The following is a 14,020-nucleotide window of genomic DNA, read 5'->3' on the forward strand; positions in this document are numbered from 1 at the left end:
AAAGAAAACAAATGACAATCTAAGTCTATTAGTTTGACAGATAAAAAGCAGTGACATGGTTTTAGATTATATTTTCGTAATAATTAGTAAGGAAATATGTATTTATTTTGTGTTAAAACTCAAGAATACGCCAATGTGCTACTTACAGATTTGAATAATTTTGTGGAATAATAATTTAGATATTTTGCAATATTGATTATATAGAAAGTATTAAACGACATTATAATCAATTTGAGGTACACGGACAGCAAGATGCGAAAATGTATGGTGACGGATAGAAAACGCGATTTAAAAATGATTTTATCTGTGATTGTGTCGAGTTTTATCAGATTGTGCCCGATTCAAATGGAAGTAGATTCGGGACTCCAAAAATTGAAGTGAATTCCTTTAATAATCAACAAAGTGGTATTTAAATAAAAAAATTCGGTGCGTTTTCCAAAATCTCTTACGATAATAATATATAGGAGACTAGCTGAGCCAGCTGGCTCTCGCCAGTCTGTCTCGCTAGGTCTTGCAGACAGCTTTTCGTCATGATGACATGGTGTTGGATTTTAATATAATTTTAAAGTATGTATAGTTGTCCCTTCGGGATGGATTTTCATTCACGTCAGACAGTTTGACATTTCGCTGATTTGTCAGTTTTACGATTTGCATGTCGTCACTGCCAATACAAATTTGGAGTCATATGCGTAGTCTATTCTGGAGTCTGGCCTTCACAATATCGTCTGACACCACTTCAGGCAGCTAGGCCTAGCAGAACAGCTGTCAATCGCCGATTGCTACCAATGACATTTTAATAAATTGTAATACAATATATTATTATGTGTAAGTATGTGCATTTAAATATGATAAATAATTATACATCTCATTCATTCGAATATACAGCAATATTATGTGATAATCATAAAAAGTGATCCAATATATCCAAATATTAATCTCTTTTGGGACCCATTTACATAATAGAAAAAGGTTAGCAGCATAAAAAACAAATTTAAACATTGTTTTGTTTCATTGTCTATAAAAAATAAATGCTTGCAGCCATAGAATAATATTAATTAAAAAATCAAATTTTGAATTCAAAATTAACCTTAAATAATATAGTTTCCCGGTGCGGGACATTCACATCGAGACAAATGTTGATAAATAATAAAGCAATACATATTATATCTGAGAGGAATCGACCAATTCTGATAAGAATATGGATTTATAAAACCTAAAAATGTGGAATCAGCTTGAAGAGGCCTTCATCCATCAGTGGATTCATACAGGTTGATGACGATATTGACGATATAAATGGGTAGGTATATAAAATCACAAATTTAAAAAAATATAGCAGTTTATATGACTAAGAAGAGTAGAATTAGGTTGGGATAACCTTCATCCAGCAGTGGATTGATCTTGGTGGATGATGATAATGACAATATTACGAATGGGTAAATATAATATCAGCAATTTTGATAAATTTAGCAATTCATAATATGACCGACAGTAATACAAACAACTTAGAGAGGCCTTCATCCACCAGTGGATTGATTCAGGCTCATGATGATAATGGCAATATAAATAGATATAATATCACCGATTTTGATAAATACAGCAATTCAAATGACATAAAGGAGTAGAATCAGGCATGGGAGGCCTTTATCCAGCAGTGGATTATTTCAGGTCGATGATGATAAGGACGATAGAAATGGGTATAATATCACAAATTTGTTAAACCTATAGTAGTAGAATCAGGTTGCGGAACCCTTCATCCAGCAGTGGATTGATTGTGGTTGATGATGATGACGATATGAATATGTAAATAAATATAATATCACCGATTTTGATAAATACAGCAATTTATATGGCAGAAAGGAGTATAATCAGGCTATGGGAGGCCTTTATCCAGCAGTGGATTGGTTCAGGTCGATGATGATAAGAATGATAGAAATAGGTATAATATCACAAATTCGTTAAATCGAAAGTCGTAGAATCACGTTGCGGAACCCTTCATCCAGCAGTGGATTGATGATGATGATGAAATTCAAGACTGTCAAGAATACAATCAACGTAGAGAGGCCTTCATCCAGCAGTGGATTTAATGAGGCTCGTGATAATATTGGCATTATAAATATAGATAGGTGAATATATAATAATTCATGTGTTAGTACGGAGTACAATAAGGCTGAGGAGGCCTTCTTCCAGCAGTGGATAGGTCCAGATTGATGATGGTAAGGATGGTAAAAACAGGTAGATATTATACAATATCACAAATTTCGTTAACTATAACAATTCGTATTAATTTATTTCATTGTTTGCAATGGCAACTTAATATGACTATATTGTAATCTATGGAAATTAGTAGCCTAGGTAATTATTCAATAAAAAAGTGTTCGTGAACAGCCACAAAGAAGTATTTTAAAAAAATTGCTAATAGAAATTTCACATTTTTTCGATTAATTCTGCAAATTCTAAATTTGAATTCTGACACGTCAAATGAACTTGTTTTGCGAAAGAAAACAAATGACAATCTAAGTCGGCTCTATGTTACGACCGTACTCCCTGGATAAACGTCAGATTTCTATAGTCAATACTTGAAAGCATCTAAGCGTCACTTTTTGAGTATATACAATCATCGGAAAAATTGCTATTATATGGCTAGGCGCTATTATAGGCGTAGACAATAAGAACAAATATAAAAATCTTTTACAACGAATAAAATTCAAACATTTACCATTACCTTATAAAATTCGCCGTTTTCAAAAATCAGTATAGTATATTAGAGTTCGCCAATGCATTTCATAAAATTTTAATAATTATAAAGTAATCTTTGACACAAAGACACTCGTGCTTAAACCTTCGTCTAAAAACGCTCTGAAAAGGTAGGTAAAGCCTCAATTACATTGAGCTTCTTTACGAGCTGTTTATTGGCGAATTTACAGGCAGATTATAAATTCGCCAACAAACAGCTCGTAAAGAAGCTCAATATAATTGAGGCTTAAGTATGCGAAAATAAGGAACATTTTTCAAAATAACGTTATAGATAACAATATTTTTTGTATAAAAATTTTCCGTGTTACATAACTAAACGATATTGTTATTATTTCAGATAATTTCGACTCAAATTTAATCAATAAAATAAGAAATACGAGTGAAAATGGCTTGAATTGTTCTTATTTACACTTTGATTAGTGATTGTTTTTATAAGATAATAATATTTATCCATAGTCAGTATTCCGTATTTAATTTATATTCATTTAATTAAATGTATAATAAATAAAACAGGCTCCAGTTTATGATATTTAATATTTCGCTTCCACAAACAAATGGCCCGGTCAAATAGCCTCGATAAAACGGCTCACACTGATTGAAATTAAACGTCACTAGTTTTCATTAAAACGCCACTTTTCCTACTTAAAACTTACCTTTCGGCATAATATACATATCATAAATAAGCATGAAGCGTGTTATCTTTCATATTAAATAGTATACCAAACTAACCTCGTATTTTTTTTAATCTTAATTTTCTCGGTAATGCGTTAATACGGAATACTGATTATGGATATAAATATTACAATCTTATAAGAACAATCACTAATCAAAGAGTAAATAAAAGCCATTGAAGAAATTATAACAATGTCGTTTAGTTAACACGGCTCAATTTTATATATCAAATATTGTTTTCTATAACGTTATTTTGAAAAATGTTCCTTATTTTCGCATACCTACTTATCTATTTAGAGCGTTTTTATGTGAAGGTTAAGGCTCACACAAACCAACGCGAATATTCACCAAGTACCCCGTCAAAATATCCCAAAAAAAGCACCCGCCATCGGTACGGAAGGTCCGGTCAAAAAAGTCTCAAAAAAAGCCTGTGCTGCTGTAATGCTCTCTACTTACCTGTTGTTAATGAACAAACGTGACATTTATTCACGCAGGGGATCAAAAGATACAATGAAAGCCATCAATTTGTCATATATTTGGCTATTTTTTGAGACTCTTTTGACCGGACCTTCCATATCGATGCGGGTGATTTTTTCGGGTTATTTTGACGTGGTAAATGCGAATGGATGGCAGTGTCGGAGCAAATACTTGTATCAATGATAATATAAAATTATTGATATATTATTTGAATGCTCGATACCGAAACGTCAAACAATCGCAGCGCTCCATATTGAACTTTGTAAGATAATAACTTAATTCCCTTCCGAAATCTGAACGTCGCGTGCTCTTTCCCGTAAGCCAATACGAGCTTGATTGGCGAATAATTCGCTTTGGTGTGTGCACGAATGTTTTAGGTTACTTTATAATTATTTAAATTTTATGAAATGCATTGGCGAACTCTATTATGCTATACTGATTTTTGAAAACGGCGAATTTTGTTAATTTAAAATGTTTGAATTTTATACTTACATTGTAAATTATTTTTATATTTTTACTTATTGTCTACGCTTATAATAGCGTTTTCGCCATATAATAGCGATTTTTTCGATGATTGTCTATGCTCAAAAAATCTCGCTTAGATGCTTTCAAGTATTGAATATAAAAATCTGACGTTTATCCAGGGAGTACGGTCGTAACATAGAGCCCCTGACTCACACACAAATTGAAAAACAATATATGTACTTGCCAGACCCAGGATTCGAACCTAGGACCCACGGCGTGATAGTCCAACGCTTAAGCCGCACGGCCACCGTGAGTATGATAGGTAAATATAATATTACCAACATAATATTTAATAATAAAAATTAATGAAAAGCTATATTCCCAGTTTGTGTTTTTCATACATCCCTATATTAAAGAATATTTATATGTAAAAACGCACTAAAATGATATAAACATCATCTACCATTTTTTATGCCTAATAAATTAAAGGATTTGGTCAATGATTCAGTCAAGAGCCGCACTTGAAACCCTAAAAGGCCCAGGTTCGTCACCACTGACATATACGATACAAAAATCTATGTGAAGAGATCTTCACGTCCGCAATAAGGGCCGTATCAGACGGGACACCGGCGACAAGCAGGCCTTTGTATTCGATTAAAAGGGGCCTTTGTATTATGTTTATGAACGCCCCAGAGCAAATGAGTCAACGCGCTATGCTGCCCACTTAAAAAGATATTTTTTATTTTGGCACTTTTGTGGATACGCGTAGGTACCTACAACAAACGCTCGCAGCGTAGGCTTATATTCCCATGAATATGGCCTCGTAGGCAATTTAAGTGCCCTTAATCGTAAACCCCACACGAGCGACCCTCTTGAAGGTCGTACCAGTCTTTTTGACCTAGATCCTGGCATGGTGGTGGACATCCAACATAGTGTCCAATTAATCGCCGAGAGAGGTAACAATATTTGAAAGCTTAACTGCGAAAAACGTAGAAAAAATCTCTTGACTGGTTTAAAATGAAAAATTCGGCTGCGTCGATGACATTGAGCTACTTTACAAGCTGCTTGTTGGCGAATTTAAAAGCGGGCGAGTCGGCTAGTGCGAGTGTGATGATGACACACAAAACTTTCCACTCGCTCAGAAGCCACAAGCTAGCGACTATTTTGATAGCACGTAGTTCATTTTTTTATCGCTCTACTGTGCATATGTAGATTGGTCCACACGCCAGCTTATAGCGTATAAAGTAGCCCGGCTTTCAACTTTTCTCGATTGTTTGCAAATTTTCTTGTTAGCTTTTTCGACGATGACACTGGGCGAGTTTACAAGCAGCTCAATGTCATCAAACCTTGCATTTTTTGGTCGGAAGAGATAGGTACCTACCTAAATAAAAAGGGTTATCGGAGTTTCTCAAATTCTCTCTTTTTTTTCTGAGAAACAAAAACGTATATATTTTCAACAGATGACATCGCGTACCTACTAATTTTTTTTCCCCAAATACTATAATTTTGGAATCTCTGTACTCTAATTCCACTTTGAAAAGATAGCAACACTGTATAGGATAAACAATACGTATCAGTGTTGCCAACCGTACTATAATTATATAGTATTTGTACTATAATTTTTCGCTGCGTACTATGTACGATATAAAACAGGTATAGTACGCCCAAAATACTATAATTTTGAGAAATCGGAAAAAAAAAGTTGCCAATAGAAGAAAAACAACGCCAAAATAATCCGTGAGAAGCAAAAAAAAAAAATAATCCCCATGTCTAAAAAAAGGTAACGTTAATTACTAAACACAGCGATTTCCAAGCTGGGAGGCGCGGAGTGTTGAAAAGGGAGGCGCGCAATGTAGTCACAGGTTTGCAGTTTGCAAATGTATAGTAAGTTTATAAAATGGCCGCTAGTTATAAACTACACAAAAAAACAATCATATAAAAGGTTCTTTCCAAACCTTTCTTCATGGAGGCTAATTTTATAAACCCTCACTTCTATACTAGGTATTATTAATTGTGAAGCGCAATGGCTATCTCGTAAAAAAAATGAAATAAAAGGGTTAAAATAATCATAATGTTGAAATTTGAGGCAAATTTGATTAGGAACGATAATTTTGTTGTTAAACTTGTATATTAATTGTTCAAAATTTTAGTGAATAAATCAATCCAAGGACCACTAATGCATTCACTGATTTAAAACGACAAAGTGAAAGCATACATAAAAAATGGAGCTTAGGAAATCAAAATGACAATAAAAAATGTTCGCCAGGTCTCCATTATTTTTAAATGTTTTCTACGCCAGAGTTCTTGGTTAGTTTGCTTATACACTTTTTACATTATTTTAGTAATAGCAAAAAAAAGTTCGGAATTATTAAATATTTTAAGACTGTGGATGAAAAATCCTGACCCGGGGGTCCGCTTCGGGATGTGGGGTCCATGATAAAATCCATTTGTCAATGAACGAAGATGAATTTGGATTGACTACTATTGAAATTGATTGTGCACAAGCACAAGCAGTGAAACAAGCATATTCGTCAAAAAATAATGTAACGTAAGTAGTAGTAGGTACTTTGTTGACATAAAGTAGTAACATAAAGTTTGGAAACCACTGACTTAACATTTGAATTTTGTCTAAAAAACAAGACGTTAATTACCCCGCGTTTAATTTTTTGAAAATGTAGAAAATTATTGGTCACAACGCGTTATTTTTTGCCGAAATACTATTATTTTAAAGGCACTGTACTTCAGTGTTGCCAACCGTACTATAATTATAGTATTTGTACTATAATTTTGGTCCGCGTACTATGTACGATATAAAATAGGGATAGTACGTCCAAAATACTATAATTTTGAATATCATACTATAATTTTATATAAAAGTACTATAATTTTGCATTTGCTATTTCGCAATCGAGTGGTCTTCGAAAATTTGGAAATCTGCGGCCCGCGGCGAAATATTTTTCCTAAAAAAAACAAGCCGACTATGAAAAATTGGGAACCTGCGGCCCGCGACGAAAAGGCAAGCCCACTATGAAAAATAGGGAACATGCGGGCCGCGAACGATGACAACGCGTACTATATTTTATCCCCAAATACTATAATTTTGGAGGCTCTGTACTATAATTCCACTTTCAAAATATGGCAACACTGCTTTGCAGCATATGTCAGCTTGCACGTGCACGTTTTTGTTCTGCTACGATAATCTTTCTCGGTAGTACCTACCTATGTAATCACGTTTTCAAATCGAAGAAAATGGACGTGAAAAGCGAACCGGATGAATTCGAATGTGATTCAGAAAGGCAGATGCCCGTATACCCAAATAACCTGAAAACAAATACGTATATAGAGCAAGAGAATTCCGACGGTCCCAGTTGCTCTTTTGAGGTTAGTTTGTTTTTTTAACTTAAGTCTTTTAATTGTTGCTGCCATTGTTTTGCGTATTGTCAAACCAAATTCTTGTAATTTACCTAGTCACATAATACATAATGATGCATGTTGGACGAGTACACAGATAGGTACAAGTTTAGGTGCCTACGGAACTGTTTTTAGTACCTAATCTGAGTGCAGTCGAGGCGAACCGATATTTGACAGTTTCCAACCATTTTGTCAGTAATTGCAGCTGGGAAGGAATACTTCCGCGATGAAAAGTCTATATGTGTGTCAATCGATGGCCCACGCGAAATGACGTTTAACGTCAAAAAAAGTTCGACTTTCTCTCGCATAAAATCTCTAACTCAAACTGGTCAAAATGAATATATTTATTTTTCTGTTATAAATACGATCTGTCATGTTTGTTTTCATTAGGTTAATGCCGCTAGCACCGTTATGGCTAAATTGAACTTATGTACGTCTGGAGCAGAGGAAATTTACTCCGACATACACATCGATGAAATTGACATTAAAAAGGAACTCGAAGAATACAACGTAAGATTTACAAATAAATATTTTTATTGAAAAATTTTAGTATTGTAAGTAGGTACTGATATGATAATATGCATCTTCCTATAATCTATAGCAGCGATGGCAAACCTTTTTATGTTTACTTGCAAAGTATTCATAATAATGAATAGTATATATTTTTTTTAATTAATGTGTGTTGTATGAAGGCGAACATTTTTATGCTTACGTGCCAATAATATTTGTAATAACTAATAACGCTCCAGTGAAAATCTATTTAAATACGATTGTCATGCATTTACAATTAAAACATATGTCGACACAAACACATTTACTGGTGACAAACCACTTAAACTACAATATGTTTGTTCATAGTATTACAATGACGACCGTCCGGCCGACTCAAGTTTATAGGCCATCCATGGACTGAAACCGTATGCGGTTTCGAATCGTGTGCCATACTAAGCTTATCTTTTCTGTTCGTGGAAATATATTTTCACAAAGTATATTATAAGCATCTAATCGTATTCGTTTATACAATACACTTACACTTACAAATTTAGTGAAAATATATTTTCATGAACAAAAATCATAAGTTTTCTATGGCACACGGACCGCATACGGTTTCCGTCGATGGATGGCCTCTTATTATTGCAAGTGTGATGAAGAGTAAGTAGCCAATATTCTCTTGTAATAGATGAAACATTATTTTATACAATTGATGACATCTTAAATTCTGTTCCGTGCCTGAGAATTATTACTCCTCACCATCTGCCATTTGAGAGATATCGTTTCTTTGAATCAGCTCTTTTGTTAATGGGTATAGATAAGTGTGATGCGGAAGGTAAGATAAAATTTTTGAAAATTACTCTCATTGAGTAACAGTGTCTCGTTTGAAATTTAATCGAAAGAGGTGTGATTTTTTTGGAACTTGCCTCAGAAGAGAACGTTCTGCTTACGATTCGCTTTGTCTTTTTAACTATGCAGGTAAATATAGTACTTTACTGATGAACGTGTGTGTACATCCCCAGTTTTTTCCTAAACTTTTGTAGTAGAACAGAGTAAAGTAGCAAAACTGCTCTACTATACCTGAGTTCGAAGAGTATTTTCACGTTTACGTGCATATGTTACGCCGAATGTGCGAAATTGACTATTACATGAAAAGGGCAAAATTTTGGCTTATTCATGTTATAGTCAAGCCTGTTGCCTTATTCATGAATGCTGAGTACGTGAATTCGCCAGGGTATGGAATTCTTGAACTGTCAACATGACGGAAGAAAAAGTAAATTTAATACGGATGGTTTTATTAGTTATAATTGGACATAATATAATATTATTAGTATTAGGTTAGGTTAGGTTTTGTAATTCTGAATTAAATTATTCAACTGAATATCCATTTGAGGTTAGCCATCAAGTGTCAACAAACTATCACAAACATTCAATCGACCATTGCACGATTAATACCCAAGCACGAATCAAATCGCGAAAATACCTTTCAATAAAAATCTTCCGTTATCATTTATTATAGTTCTAGATTTTTTTTGCGCATAGTAAATGGATATGAACGTCATTGTAGTTATTGATTGGTATATTTTTATATTATTATAATCAATGACATTTTACACATTTGTTTAGTTTGATTAGTTACAAAAAACACCACCAGAGCGCGATCATCTATGTTGACCATAGATAATATATGTACATTTTGACCAACGCATAAGAATTTGATACATTTAGTTTAGTTGCAAAAAATACCACCGTAGCGCTACTATCTAATTTGTCCAATACATGAACTAGGCAGAAAAATTACTGCCGAATTCACGCACTCCAGATATTTTGTCTAATTCATGAATAAGGCAACGGGCTTGCATTTTTCATGATTTAGGCAAAATTTTGCCCATTTCATGTAATATTCAATTTCGCACATTCGGCGTAACACATATAATAAGTTGAGTCAAGTTTCTGTTTCTCGCTTGATTAACTACTGGCGTCGTTTCGTCCACCTCATCCAATCTTAAACGCGCGATAATAAACAAAAAAGAAAATAGCCGTACACGAGGCGTCATCATAAACAGTAGGTACCACTGTGTCTTAGAAATCAACAGAAGGGTAATTCCGGTAGCAAAGGTACCTACTCTTCCATTGTGCAATATTTCACTTCTGTATCAAAATGTAGTACCTACTTTTACTCTACTCCCTTAAGGAATGGGATGTTGGTTGAGTTAAAACGATAGTTAATTCACGCTAAAGTATACTACTGCCAATTCAAATTGATATTCTGAAGGATGCCAAACACACTTAGGTACATACAAAGTGAAATTATAGAGCTGTTCTCGTGTCCTTGAAATTCACTTAGAACATCCAGATCAGAATTTTTGAATGAACCGTAGGTACAGCGCCAATCGAGATCAAATTGAAATCTGGATTAGAGCGAACAACTAACAGCATGACGTCACCCACGTTCTCTATTATGAAAATCTTTAAAATTATCGTCATAAATCTTAATAAATCTATCAAAGTTTTTAAAATCATTTTCGCATCGCTTAGCTCAACTAGGAAACCTGTTTGACTTCAGTAGATAATTAACAGCATACATGTAATGCAGATGAAAGTTTAAAAGATGGTTTCGCTGTCTAGATCATATGGTGCTAACAATTATATTATAAATGATTTTTTAGGATAACGCAGCAAATCTCAAATCCTCGGAAGAAGAGAAAATTGATTACATCATACAAATCGACGAACAAGATGTTAAAAAAGAACTCGAGGATTACAATAAAAGGTTTAAAAAAACACGTGGCACTATTAAACGAAATGTTTCTAAATCATTTCCCGAATTAGTGGCTGTTATAGAGTTGGAAAAAAAATATTTTCATGTTAATAATTTTGTGTGCGGTATATGTGATAATTTTTTTGCATCGTTAGACTTGCTCGAGTTTCACAAAGTGTTGCATACAAATATAATCCATAAAATCACTAATAAGGATGTAAAACAATGTAAACGTAGTAAATGTAAAGTCTCTTGTCACACTCCATTTAAAAGCGATGAATCTAATAATTATAGTGACACGAAAAAACTTAAATTCCTGCATACTGGAGAAAAGCCATTTCAATGTAATCAATGTGATTATTCCTTTAAAAGTTCTGGTCTACTGAAATTACATATAATGACACATACTGGTATAAAGCCATGTAAATGTGATCAATGTGATTACTCTTGTATCAGGTCTGGTAGCATGAAACGACACAAAATGACACATTCTGGCATAAAACCGATTAAATGTGATCAATGTTATTACTCGTGTATAACATCTGGCAACATGAAATTACACAAAATATCTCATTCTAGTGAAAAGCCATTTCAATGTGATCAATGCGATTCTTTTTGTAAAACGTCTAGTCAGATGAAAATACACAAAATGACTCATTCTGGCGAAAAACCATTTAAATGTGACTATTGTGATTACTCTTGCATACAATCTGGGGGAATGAAAATACACAAAATGACTCATTCTGGTGAAAAGCCATTTAAATGTGCCCAATGTAATTACTCTTGTATGACATCTGGTAAAATGAAAATACATGAAATGACTCATTCTGGTGAAAAGCCATTTAAATGTGATCAGTGTAATTACTCATGTATAACATCTGGTAACATGAAATCACACAAAATGACACATTCCAATGAAAAGTCATTTAAATGTGATCAGTGTTATTACTCTTGCATAACATCTAGTCTATTGAATTTACACAAAATGACACATACTGGTATAAAGCCATTTAAATGTGATCAATGTGGTTACTCGTGTACAAGATCTAGTCGGATGAAGTCACACAAAACGACTCATTCTGGCGAAAAACCATTTAAATGTGACTATTGTGATTACTCTTGTATACGATCTGGGGGAATGAAAATACACAAAACGACTCATTCTGGTGAAAAGCCATTTAAATGTTCCCAATGTAATTACTCTTGTATAACATCTGGTAAAATGAAAATACACGAAATGACTCATTCTGGTGAAAAGCCATTTAAATGTGATCAGTGTAATTACTCATGTATAACACCTGGTAACATGAAATCACACAAAATGACACATTCTAATGAAAAGTCATTTAAATGTGATTAGTGTTATTACTCTTGCATAACATCTAGTCTACTGAGTTTACACAAAATGACACATACTGGTGTAAAGCCATTTAAATGTGATCAATGTGGTTACTCGTGTACAAGATCTAGTCGGATGAAGTCACACAAAACGACTCATTCTACTGAAAAATAATTACGTGTTATGTTAAATGCAATTACATCCTCTTGTATAACATCCCTTCACTGAATTTCCCGAAAATGAAACGACAAAATTACTCATCCCGGTGAAAAACCTCTTAAATTTGTCAATATTAATTTTCATTCAGTCACACCTGGTCCCAAGAAATTACATTAAATTACTTATTATTGTGAAAGACCTAGAATAAAATCTAGTTATACAAATTTACATAACATGACATGCTGGCAAAAACCCATTTAAATCCGGCAATTTAATATGTTCAACTATTTTTTTTATTCTACGAATGGGACACAAGATTTGAGAATGTAACCTTCTATATATTGAAATAAACATAATTTGAAAATACCTTATGCATATATTTACTATAAAAATCATTTTGTAGTAAAACCGATAGCCAACGCAACCATAACACGATTCGATAAGCATTTTATGTAACAACCACTACCTAGTTAAAATCGTCGTAATTAACTAAGGTGCCGGTAGCTTTATTGAAAAAGCATACTGGCAGGAATCCAGCAGATACAGATTCAAGTCCCGCGGGTATCGTATTTTTTTGTGATATATAATTAAATACATAACAATATACACGTAAGAACTTAATGCACATATTTACATGTATTTGTATTTGTATTGTCAATAGGACTCTATAATATTATGTATTTACTGATATACCTAACACAATTATTATACGATAATAAATAATTAATGTGATAGATGAGCTTATTTCAATGAAAATAAAAGTTTCACATTTAGCTTGATATTTGAAAGAGCAAGTTGTTGGTCAAAACTAGGGTTTCCAATTATTTGGAAGGAAAATACTACCCGGTTAGCGGTTACTTTGCGAATAGCTAACCGGGTAACCAGTTATAACCGTCGTAATAAAAAGAAATGAATTTATTGTCTGAATATTGAATGAAATATTGTCGATAATATTTTTTGCACATTTTTTCTCTTTGACTCTACAATGAGACGCATTTTAGCCACCTCTCGATCAATGAGATATAACACAATATGTTATCCCCTTGGTGAACCTACGTCCACGTCCATGCTCTGGATCCAAACACATATTGAAAAAAGATCATGTGACACGTTACCACTTTCCATTCGCTCATGTGGGTACATAATATAAATAATTTTAATAATATTAATTTTATTGTTGTAGACCTAAATATAATATTGTTAAGACATAAAAAAGTTTTGAATGATTTGAAGTGAGTATTATTTTTGACATTTGATATTGATAGCATTTTTGGTGCCTAAAACTTATAAAAGGGTGGAACTCTAATAGGTAATAATTTAGACAATAGTTTGACAATGATTGCCCAAAAGAAGACCAAGCTCACCATTTTCATGACGAATGGGGAAAATGAGGATTTAGCTGGGATGATAAAATACACGAGGTGTTGTTTAAAAATACATAAAGTTACCGAATGACTAAGGTAGAGTGTGGTAGATCACTGCATTTTGAG

The 14,020-nt window shown here is 33.4% G+C and overlaps 1 long non-coding RNA gene across 1 annotated transcript; it reads left to right on the forward strand.

Annotated features, from left to right (window-relative positions):
• Positions 1-7,511: 7,511 nt before the first annotated feature.
• On the forward strand, positions 7,512-12,890 carry LOC147076450 (uncharacterized). Its single transcript, XR_015069284.1, has 3 exons — positions 7,512-7,749; positions 8,170-8,289; positions 10,941-12,890. It is a non-coding gene; the product is annotated as an uncharacterized LOC147076450 (long non-coding RNA).
• Positions 12,891-14,020: the final 1,130 nt, after the last annotated feature.

The sequence above is a fragment of the Rhyacophila brunnea genome, unplaced genomic scaffold, assembly GCF_057557595.1.
Source record: "Rhyacophila brunnea isolate RB1 unplaced genomic scaffold, BYU_Rbru_1.0 scaffold_13, whole genome shotgun sequence".
Taxonomy (NCBI): domain Eukaryota; kingdom Metazoa; phylum Arthropoda; class Insecta; order Trichoptera; family Rhyacophilidae; genus Rhyacophila; species Rhyacophila brunnea.